Here is a 12,220-nt window from a genome sequence, read left to right as displayed (position 1 = left end):
GAAGTGGACTCAACACCCCATATTAAACGCCTAAGAATATACCTGACTAGAAATAATCTTAAAACCTACAGATTTATATGTCTCCGAAAGAGAATCAAGCGTGTGTACAGCGGCATAAACGCAGCAGTGATAGGATTTGTGAGGTTCGGTGAGCAAATGCAGACCCTTTGAAGTCATATTGCATGGTACCCATTCCATGGGTCTCAACTCTCCAGGTTTAAGGGATTCTTCCTTCAGCTAAAACATGCATGTGGAACCCAGAGTATGATCCACCGTGTGATCGGGAAACGTGTTCAAATGTGTCTCGTTTTCGTCCCTGGTACTCGGGTGCAACATTCCAGATGCTTTACTAACACTCTCCCCACTTGGAGAGTCAGTGCCTTTAACCCCCTGTTTGGCCCAGTTTGTAATTTCTGTGGAAAATGAACAGGAATAGGGAGAACAAAAGAGACTATCTGGAGGTGTCTGCACGGGCAAATTTAACTCTCATTTCCCACCAGGAAGAGGAATTAACCAAAGGCTCAGCGTGCCGTGCCGGAACTACACTAGGGCCTGAAGCAATCCTGCGGTGTTGCGGCCAGCTCACAAGAAAACGAGTTGAAGAAACGAGCTCAGGGGCACTGTAATTCACAAACCTGCAGAGTTATAAATGACAGCTATCGTCCAAAAATATATTGAAGTAAGCCTGCCAAGAGGACTTGAAAGCGGGGCAGAATTGCAGGAAATCGATTTCAGGGGGTACACTGGAATTGCATGTAAAGCATAGGAAAAGAGGCAGAACGTCCACAATGATGCACTTGGCCAAAAAGGGCGTATGCGTTCTTTCCTGAATATATTCAGGAAAAAACGCATACGCCCTTTTTGGCCAACCAAGCAAGCTTGCAAAGGAAATCTGCACTACAATGAAGTCTCACTGCCCCCCGGTCAAAAGGGCCATCTGAAAAAAGTGTAAAATCCAGAAAGGCCGGACAGGCCATGGAGAACTGGGAGCCTTGTTATGCTGGTGGGCGGGATGTAAATTGCCAACAGCCACTCTGGAGAAGTGTATGGTGTTTCCTGAAACATCTAAAAAACAAAGCAACAGAGCCTAGGGCACTTCCACTTATGGTCCTATAGCTTAGGGAAATTAAAATCAAAAAGACACAGCCAGCCCAAAGGTTAGGACGGCTCTGTTTACAAGAAACTCGTTTACGGTACAAGTTCAATATAACAGAAAGCAAAAAATGGATAAAGAAGTTGTGGTACTTACGTACAATGCAATATCACTCAGCAATGAAATCTATGTCATCAGGCCCGTAGCAGCATAATGAGTGGATTCAGGTACGATGATTCTAAGTGAAATAAGTCACACAGAAAAAGAAACATCATAAGATATCACTACTACACGGAATGTAAACTTGGCTACACAGGAACTGAATTACAAAACAGAACAGGGTGTCAAATGTAGAAAACCAACTTATGCTTGCTTAAGGGGAAAGGTGAGTTGGGGTGCTGCATGAAACCAGAGATTGAAATTAGCACAGATACCGTTCCATAAGCCAAATATGCAATAGACAAGAGCTACTCCTTGCTGAACGAAGTGGACTCAACACCCCATATTAAACGCCTAAGAATATACCTGACTAGAAATAATCTTAAAACCTACGGATTTATATGTCTCCGAAAGAGAATCAAGCGTGTGTACAGCGGCATAAACGCAGCAGTGATAGGATTGGTGAGGTTCGGTGAGCAAATGCAGACCCTTTGAAGTCATATTTCATGGTACCCATTCCATGGGTCTCAACTCTCCAGGTTTAAGGGATTCTTCCTTCAGCTAAAACATGCATGTGGAACCCAGAGTATGATCCACCGTGTGATCGGGAAACGTGTTCAAATGTGTCTCGTTTTCGTCCCTGGTACTCGGGTGCAACATTCCAGATGCTTTACTAACACTCTCCCCACTTGGAGAGTCAGTGCCTTTAACCTCCTGTTTGGCCCAGTTTGTAATTTCTGTGAAAAATGAACAGGAATAGGGAGAACGAAAGAGAGACTATCTGGAGGTGTCTGGACGGGCAAATTTAACTCTCATTTCCCACCAGGAAGAGGAATTAACCAAAGGCTCAGCGTGCCGTGCCGGAACTACACTAGGGCCTGAAGCAATTGTGCGGTGTTGCGGCCAGCTCACAACAAAGCGAGTTGAAGAAACGAGCTCAGGGGCACTGTAATTCACAAACCTGCAGAGTTATAAATGACAGCTATCGTCCAAAAATATATTGAAGTAAGGCTGCCAAGAGGACTTGAAAGCGGGGCAGAATTGCAGGAAATCGATTTCAGGGGGTACACTGGAATTGCATGTAAAGCATAGGAAAAGAGGCAGAACGTCCACAATGATGCACTTGGCCAAAAAGGGCGTATGCGTTTTTTCCTGAATATATTCAGGAAAAAACGCATACGCCCTTTTTGGCCAACCAAGCAAGCTTGCAAAGGAAATCTGCACTACAATGAAGTCTCACTGCCCCCCGGTCAAAAGGGCCATCTGAAAAAAGTGTAAAATCCAGAAAGGCAGGACAGGCCATGGAGAACTGGGAGCCTTGTTATGCTGATGGGCGGGATGTAAATTACCAACAGCCACTCTGGAGAAGTGTATGGTGTTTCCTGAAACATCTAAAAAACTAAGCAACAGAGCCTAGGGCACTTCCACTTATGGTCCTATAGCTTAGGGAAATTAAAATCAAAAAGACACAGCCACCCCAAAGTTTGGGACGGCTCTGTTTACAAGAACCTCGTTTACGGTACAAGTTCAATATCACAGAAAGCGAAAAATGGATAAAGAAGTTGTGGTACTTACGTTCAATGCAATATCACTCAGCAATGAAATCTATGTCATCAGGCCCGAAGTAGCATAATGAGTGGATTCAGGTATGATGATTCTAAGTGAAATAAGTCACACAGAAAAAGAAACACCATAAGATATCACTACTACACGGAAGGTAAACTTGGCTACACAAGAACTGAATTACAAAACAGAACAGGGTCTCAAATGTAGAAAACCAACTTATGCTTGCTTAAGGGAAAGGTGAGTTGGGGTGCTGCATGAAACCAGAGATTGAAATTAGCACAGATACCGTTCCATAAGCCAAATATGCAATAGACAAGAGCTACTCCTTGCTGAACGAAGTGGACTCAACACCCCATATTAAACGCCTAAGAATATACCTGACTAGAAATAATCTTAAAACCTACGGATTTATATGTCTCCGAAAGAGAATCAAGTGTGTGTACAGCAGCATAAACGCAGCAGTGATAGGATTGGTGAGGTTCGGTGAGCAAATGCAGACCCTTTGAAGTCATATTGCATGGTCCCATTCCATGGGTCTCAACTCTCCAGGTTTAAGGGATTCTTCCTTCAGCTAAAACATGCATGTGGAACCCAGAGTATGATCCACCGTGTGATCGGGAAACGTGTTCAAATGTGTCTCGTTTTCGTTCCTTGGTACTCGAGTGCAACATTCCAGATGCTTTACTAACACTCTCCCCACTTGGAGAGTCAGTGCCTTTAACCTCCTGTTTGGCCCAGTTTGCAATTTCTGTGGAAAATGAACAGGAATAGGGAGAACGAAAGAGAGACTAGCTGGAGGTGTCTGGACGGGCAAATTTAACTCTCATTTCCCACCAGGAAGAGGAATTAACCAAAGGCTCAGCGTGCCGTGCCGGAACTAAACTAGGGCCTGAAGCAATCCTGCGGTGTTGCGGCCAGCTCACAAGAAAGTGACTTGAAGAAAGGAGCTCAGGGGCACTGTAATTCACAAACCTGCACAGTTATAAATGACAGCTATCGTCCAAAAATATATTGAAGTAAGGCTGCCAAGAGGACTTGAAAGTGGGGCAGAATTGCAGGAAACCGATTTCAGGAGGTAGACTGGAATTGCATGTAAAGCATAGGAAAAGAGGCAGAACGTCCACAATGATGCACTTGGCCAAAAAGGGCGTATGCGTTTTTTCCTGAATATATTCAGGAAAAAACGCATACGCACTCTTTGGCCAACCAAGCAAGCTTGCAAAGGATATCTGCACTACAATGAAGTCCCACTGCCCCCGGGTCAAAAGGGCCATCTGAAAAAAGTGTAAAATCCAGAAAGGCAGGACAGGCCATGGAGAACTGGGAGCCTTGTTATGCTGATGGGCGGGATGTAAATTGCCAACAGCCACTCTGGAGAAGTGTATGGTGTTTCCTGAAACATCTAAAAAACAAAGCAACAGAGCCTAGGGCACTTCCACTTATGGTCCTATAGCTTAGGGAAATTAAAATCAAAAAGACACGGTCACCCCAAAGTTTGGGACGGCTCTGTTTACAGAACCTCGTTTACAGTACAAGTTCAATATCACAGAAAGCAAAAAATGGATAAAGAAGTTGTGGTACTTACGTACAATGCAATATCACTCAGCAATGAACTCTATGTCATCAGGCCCGTATCAGCATAATGAGTGGATGCAGGTATGATGAGTCTAAGTGAAATAAGTCACACAGAAAAAGAAACATCATAAGATATCACTACTACACGGAATGTAAACTTGGCTACACAGGAACTGAATTACAAAACAGAACAGGGTCTCAAATGTAGAAAACCAACTTATGCTTGCTTAAGGGGAAAGGTGAGTTGGGGTGCTGCATAAAACCCGAGATTGAAATTAGCACAGATACCGTTCCATAAGCCAAATATGTAATAGACAAGAGCTACTCCTTGCTGAACGAAGTGGACTCAACACCCCATATTAAACGCTTAAAAATACACCTGACTAGAAATAATCTTAAAAACTACGGATTTATATGTCTCCGAAAGAGAATCAAGCGTGTGTACAGCGGCATAAACGCAGCAGTGATAGGATTGGTGAGGTTCAGTGAGCAAATGCAGACCCTTTGAAGTCATATTGCATGGAACCCATTCCATGGGGCTCAACTCTCCAAGTTTAAGGGATTCTTCCTTCAGCTAAAACATGCATGTGGAACCCAGAGTATGATCCACGGTGTGATCGGGAAACGTGTTCAAATGTGTCTCAGTTTTCGTCCCCTGGTACTCGGGTGCAACACTCCAGACGCTTTACTAACACTCTCCCCACTTGGAGAGTCAGTGCCTTTAACCTCCTGTATGGCCCAGTTTGCAATTTCTGCGGAAAATGTACAGGAATAGGGAGAACCAATGAGAGACTAGCTGGAGGTGTCTGGACGGGCAAATTTAACTCTCATTTCCCACCAGGAAGAGGAATTAACCAAAGGCTCAGCGTGCCGTGCCGGAACCACACTAGGGCCTGAAGCAATCCTGCGGTGTTGCGGCCAGCTCACAAGAAAACGAGTTGAAGAAACGAGCTCAGGGGCACTGTAATTCACAAACCTGCAGAGTTATAAATGACAGCTATCGTCCAAAAATATATTGAAGTAAGGCTGCCAAGAGGACTTGAAAGCGGGGCAGAATTGCAGGAAACCGATTTCAGGAGGTAGACGGGAATTGCATGTAAAGCATAGGAAAAGAGGCAGAACGTCCACAATGATGCACTTGGCCAAAAAGGGCGTATGCGTTCTTTCCTGAATATATTCAGGAAAAAACGCATACGCCCTTTTTGGCCAACCAAGCAAGCTTGCAAAGGAAATCTGCACTACAATGAAGTCTCACTGCCCCCCGGTCAAAAGGGCCATCTGAAAAAAGTGTAAAATCCAGAAAGGCAGGACAGGCCATGGAGAACTTGGAGCCTTGTTATGCTGATGGGCGGGATGTAAATTGCCAACAGCCACTCTGGAGAAGTGTATGGTGTTTCCTGAAACATCTAAAAAACTAAGCAACAGAGCCTAGGGCACTTCCACTTATGGTCCTATAGCTTAGGGAAATTAAAATCAAAAAGACACAGCCACCCCAAAGTTTGGGACGGCTCTGTTTACAAGAACCTCGTTTACGGTACAAGTTCAATATCACAGAAAGCGAAAAATGGATAAAGAAGTTGTGGTACTTACGTTCAATGCAATATCACTCAGCAATGAAATCTATGTCATCAGGCCCGAAGTAGCATAATGAGTGGATTCAGGTATGATGATTCTAAGTGAAATAAGTCACACAGAAAAAGAAACACCATAAGATATCACTACTACACGGAATGTAAACTTGGCTACACAAGAACTGAATTACAAAACAGAACAGGGTCTCAAATGTAGAAAACCAACTTATGCTTGCTTGAGGGGAAAGGTGAGTTGGGGTGCTGCATGAAACCAGAGATTGAAATTAGCACAGATACCGTTCCATAAGCCAAATATGTAATAGACAAGAGCTACTCCTTGCTCAACGAAGTGGACTCAACACCCCATATTAAACGCCTAAGAATATACCTGACTAGTAAGAATATTAAAACCTACCGATTTATATGTCTCCCAAAGAGAATCAAGCGTGTGTACAGTGGCATAAACGCAGCAGTGATAGGATTGGTGAGGTTCGGTGAGCAAATGCAGACCCTTTGAAGTCATATTGCATGGTACCCATTCCATGGGTCTCAACTCTCCAAGTTTAAGGGATTCTTCCTTCAGCTAAAACATGCATGTGGAACACAGAGTATGATCCACCGTGTGATCAGGAAACGTGTTCAAATGTGTCTCAGTTTTCGTCCCCTGGTACTCGGGTGCAACACTCCAGACGCTTTAATAACACTCTCTCCACTTGGAGAGTCAGTGCCTTTAACCTCCTGTATGGCCCAGTTTGCAATTTCTGCGGAAAATGTACAGGAATAGGGAGAACCAATGATAAACTAGCTGGAGGTGTCTGGACGGGCAAATTTAACTCTCATTTCCCACCAGGAAGAGGAATTAACCAAAGGCTCAGCGTGCCGTGCCGGAACCACACTAGGGCCTGAAGCAATCCTGCGGTGTTGCGGCCAGCTCACAAAAAAGCGAGTTGAAGAAAGGAGCTCAGGGGCACTGTAATTCACAAACCTGCAGAGTTATAAATGACAGCTATCGTCCAAAAATATATTGAAGTAAGGCTGCCAAGAGGACTTGAAAGTGGTGCAGAATTGCACGAAACCGATTTCAGGAGGTAGACTGGAATTGCATGTAAAGCATAGGAAAAGAGGCAGAACGTCCACAATGATGCACTTGGCCAAAAAGGGCGTATGCGTTTTTTCCTGAATATATTCAGGAAAAAACGCATACGCCCTTTTTGGCCAACCAAGAAAGCTTGCAAAGGAAATCTGCACTACAATGAAGTCTCACTGCCGCCCAGTCAAAAGGGCCATCTGAAAAATGTGTAAAATCCAGAAAGGCAGGACAGGCCATGGAGAACTGGGAGACTTGTTATGCTGATGGGCGGGATGTAAATTGCCAACAGCCACTCTGGAGAAGTGTATGGTGTTTCCTGAAACATCTAAAAAACAAAGCAACAGAGCCTAGGGCACTTCCACTTATGGTCCTATAGCTTAGGGAAATTAAAATCAAAAAGACACAGCCACCCCAAAGTTTGGGACGGCTCTGTTTACAAGAACCTCGTTTATGGTACAAGTTCAATATCACAGAAAGCGAAAAATGGATAAAGAAGTTGTGGTACTTACGTACAATGCAATATCACTCAGCAATGAAATCTATGTCATCAGGCCCATAGCAGCATAATGAGTGGATTCAGGTACGATGATTCTAAGTGAAATAAGTCACACAGAAAAAGAAACATCATAAGATATCACCAATACACGGAATGTAAACTTGGCTACAAAGGAACTGAATTACAAAACAGAACAGGGTCTCAAATGTAGAAAACCAACTTATGCTTGCTTAAGGGGAAAGGTGAGTTGGGGTGCTGCATGAAACCAGAGATTGAAATTAGCACAGATACCGTTCCATAAGCCAAATATGCAATAGACAAGAGCTACTCCTTGCTGAACGAAGTGGACTCAACACCCCATATTAAACGCCTAAGAATATACCTGACTAGAAATAATCTTAAAACCTACGGATTTATATGTCTCCGAAAGAGAATCAAGCGTGTGTACAGCGGCATAAACGCAGCAGTGATAGGATTGGTGAGGCTCGGTGAGCAAATGCAGACCCTTTGAAGTCATATTGCATGGTCCCATTCCATGGGTCTCAACTCTCCAGGTTTAAGGGATTCTTCCTTCAGCTAAAACATGCATGTGGAACCCAGAGTATGATCCACCGTGTGATCGGGAAACGTGTTCAAATGTGTCTCGTTTTCGTCCCCTGGTACTCGAGTGCAACATTCCAGATGCTTTACTAACACTCTCCCCACTTGAAGAGTCAGTGCCTTTAACCTCCTGTTTGGCCCAGTTTGCAATTTCTGTGGAAAATGAACAGGAATAGGGAGAACGAAAGAGAGACTAGCTGGAGGTGTCTGGACGGGCAAATTTAACTCTCATTTCCCACCAGGAAGAGGAATTAACCAAAGGCTCAGCGTGCCGTGCCGGAACCACACTAGGGCCTGAAGCAATCCTGCGGTGTTGCGGCCAGCTCACAAGAAAGTGAGTTGAAGAAAGGAGCTCAGGGGCACTGTAATTCACAAACCTGCACAGTTATAAATGACAGCTATCGTCCAAAAATATATTGAAGTAAGGCTGCCAAGAGGACTTGAAAGTGGGGCAGAATTGCAGGAAACCGATTTCAGGAGGTAGACTGGAATTGCATGTAAAGCATAGGAAAAGAGGCAGAACGTCCACAATGATGCACTTGGCCAAAAAGGGCGTATGCGTTTTTTCGGAAAAAACGCATACGCACTTTTTGGCCAACCAAGCTAGCTTGCAAATGATATCTGCACTACAATGAAGTCTCACTGCCCCCGGGTCAAAAGGGCCATCTGAAAAAAGTGTAAAATCCAGAAAGGCAGGACAGGCCATGGAGAACTGGGAGCCTTGTTATGCTGATGGGCGGGATGTAAATTGCCAACAGCCACTCTGGAGAAGTGTATGGTGTTTCCTGAAACATCTAAAAAACAAAGCAACAGAGCCTAGGGCACTTCCACTTATGGTCCTATAGCTTAGGGAAATTAAAATCAAAAAGACACAGTCACCCCAAAGTTTGGGACGGCTCTGTTTACAAGAACCTCGTTTACGGTACAAGTTCAATATCACAGAAAGCGAAAAATGGATAAAGAAGTTGTGGTACTTACGTACAATGCAATATCACTCAGCAATGAAATCTATGTCATCAGGCCCGTAGCAGCATAATGAGTGGATTCAGGTATGATGATTCTAAGTGAAATAAGTCACACAGGAAAAGAAACACCATAAGATATCACTACTACACGGAAGGTAAACTTGGCTACACAAGAACTGAATTACAAAACAGAACAGGGTCTCAAATGTAGAAAACCAACTTATGCTTGCTTAAGGGGAAAGGTGAGTTGGGGTGCTGCATGAAACCAGAGATTGAAATTAGCACAGATACCGTTCCATAAGCCAAATATGCAATAGACAAGAGCTACTCCTTGCTCAACGAAGTGGACTCAACACCCCATATTAAACGCCTAAGAATATACCTGACTAGAAATAATCTTAAAACCTACAGATTTATATGTCTCCGAAAGAGAATCAAGCGTGTGTACAGCGGCATAAACGCAGCAGTGATAGGATTTGTGAGGTTCGGTGAGCAAATGCAGACCCTTTGAAGTCATATTGCATGGTACCCATTCCATGGGTCTCAACTCTCCAGGTTTAAGGGATTCTTCCTTCAGCTAAAACATGCATGTGGAACCCAGAGTATGATCCACCGTGTGATCGGGAAACGTGTTCAAATGTGTCTCGTTTTCGTCCCTGGTACTCGGGTGCAACATTCCAGATGCTTTACTAACACTCTCCCCACTTGGAGAGTCAGTGCCTTTAACCCCCTGTTTGGCCCAGTTTGTAATTTCTGTGGAAAATGAACAGGAATAGGGAGAACAAAAGAGAGACTATCTGGAGGTGTCTGCACGGGCAAATTTAACTCTCATTTCCCACCAGGAAGAGGAATTAACCAAAGGCTCAGCGTGCCGTGCCGGAACTACACTAGGGCCTGAAGCAATCCTGCGGTGTTGCGGCCAGCTCACAAGAAAACGAGTTGAAGAAACGAGCTCAGGGGCACTGTAATTCACAAACCTGCAGAGTTATAAATGACAGCTATCGTCCAAAAATATATTGAAGTAAGCCTGCCAAGAGGACTTGAAAGCGGGGCAGAATTGCAGGAAATCGATTTCAGGGGGTACACTGGAATTGCATGTAAAGCATAGGAAAAGAGGCAGAACGTCCACAATGATGCACTTGGCCAAAAAGGGCGTATGCGTTCTTTCCTGAATATATTCAGGAAAAAACGCATACGCCCTTTTTGGCCAACCAAGCAAGCTTGCAAAGGAAATCTGCACTACAATGAAGTCTCACTGCCCCCCGGTCAAAAGGGCCATCTGAAAAAAGTGTAAAATCCAGAAAGGCAGGACAGGCCATGGAGAACTGGGAGCCTTGTTATGCTGGTGGGCGGGATGTAAATTGCCAACAGCCACTCTGGAGAAGTGTATGGTGTTTCCTGAAACATCTAAAAAACAAAGCAACAGAGCCTAGGGCACTTCCACTTATGGTCCTATAGCTTAGGGAAATTAAAATCAAAAAGACACAGCCAGCCCAAAGGTTGGGACGGCTCTGTTTACAAGAAACTCGTTTACGGTACAAGTTCAATATAACAGAAAGCAAAAAATGGATAAAGAAGTTGTGGTACTTACGTACAATGCAATATCACTCAGCAATGAAATCTATGTCATCAGGCCCGTAGCAGCATAATGAGTGGATTCAGGTACGATGATTCTAAGTGAAATAAGTCACACAGAAAAAGAAACATCATAAGATATCACTACTACACGGAATGTAAACTTGGCTACACAGGAACTGAATTACAAAACAGAACAGGGTGTCAAATGTAGAAAACCAACTTATGCTTGCTTAAGGGGAAAGGTGAGTTGGGGTGCTGCATGAAACCAGAGATTGAAATTAGCACAGATACCGTTCCATAAGCCAAATATGCAATAGACAAGAGCTACTCCTTGCTGAACGAAGTGGACTCAACACCCCATATTAAACGCCTAAGAATATACCTGACTAGAAATAATCTTAAAACCTACGGATTTATATGTCTCCGAAAGAGAATCAAGCGTGTGTACAGCGGCATAAACGCAGCAGTGATAGGATTGGTGAGGTTCGGTGAGCAAATGCAGACCCTTTGAAGTCATATTTCATGGTACCCATTCCATGGGTCTCAACTCTCCAGGTTTAAGGGATTCTTCCTTCAGCTAAAACATGCATGTGGAACCCAGAGTATGATCCACCGTGTGATCGGGAAACGTGTTCAAATGTGTCTCGTTTTCGTCCCTGGTACTCGGGTGCAACATTCCAGATGCTTTACTAACACTCTCCCCACTTGGAGAGTCAGTGCCTTTAACCTCCTGTTTGGCCCAGTTTGTAATTTCTGTGAAAAATGAACAGGAATAGGGAGAACGAAAGAGAGACTATCTGGAGGTGTCTGGACGGGCAAATTTAACTCTCATTTCCCACCAGGAAGAGGAATTAACCAAAGGCTCAGCGTGCCGTGCCGGAACTACACTAGGGCCTGAAGCAATTGTGCGGTGTTGCGGCCAGCTCACAACAAAGCGAGTTGAAGAAACGAGCTCAGGGGCACTGTAATTCACAAACCTGCAGAGTTATAAATGACAGCTATCGTCCAAAAATATATTGAAGTAAGGCTGCCAAGAGGACTTGAAAGCGGGGCAGAATTGCAGGAAATCGATTTCAGGGGGTACACTGGAATTGCATGTAAAGCATAGGAAAAGAGGCAGAACGTCCACAATGATGCACTTGGCCAAAAAGGGCGTATGCGTTTTTTCCTGAATATATTCAGGAAAAAACGCATACGCCCTTTTTGGCCAACCAAGCAAGCTTGCAAAGGAAATCTGCACTACAATGAAGTCTCACTGCCCCCCGGTCAAAAGGGCCATCTGAAAAAAGTGTAAAATCCAGAAAGGCAGGACAGGCCATGGAGAACTGGGAGCCTTGTTATGCTGATGGGCGGGATGTAAATTACCAACAGCCACTCTGGAGAAGTGTATGGTGTTTCCTGAAACATCTAAAAAACTAAGCAACAGAGCCTAGGGCACTTCCACTTATGGTCCTATAGCTTAGGGAAATTAAAATCAAAAAGACACAGCCACCCCAAAGTTTGGGACGGCTCTGTTTACAAGAACCT

This window comes from Leucopleurus acutus, assembly GCF_964270905.1.
Source record: "Leucopleurus acutus genome assembly, chromosome: 1".
In the NCBI taxonomy this organism is placed as follows: Eukaryota; Metazoa; Chordata; class Mammalia; order Artiodactyla; family Delphinidae; genus Leucopleurus; species Leucopleurus acutus.
This window is presented reverse-complemented; position numbering follows the sequence as displayed.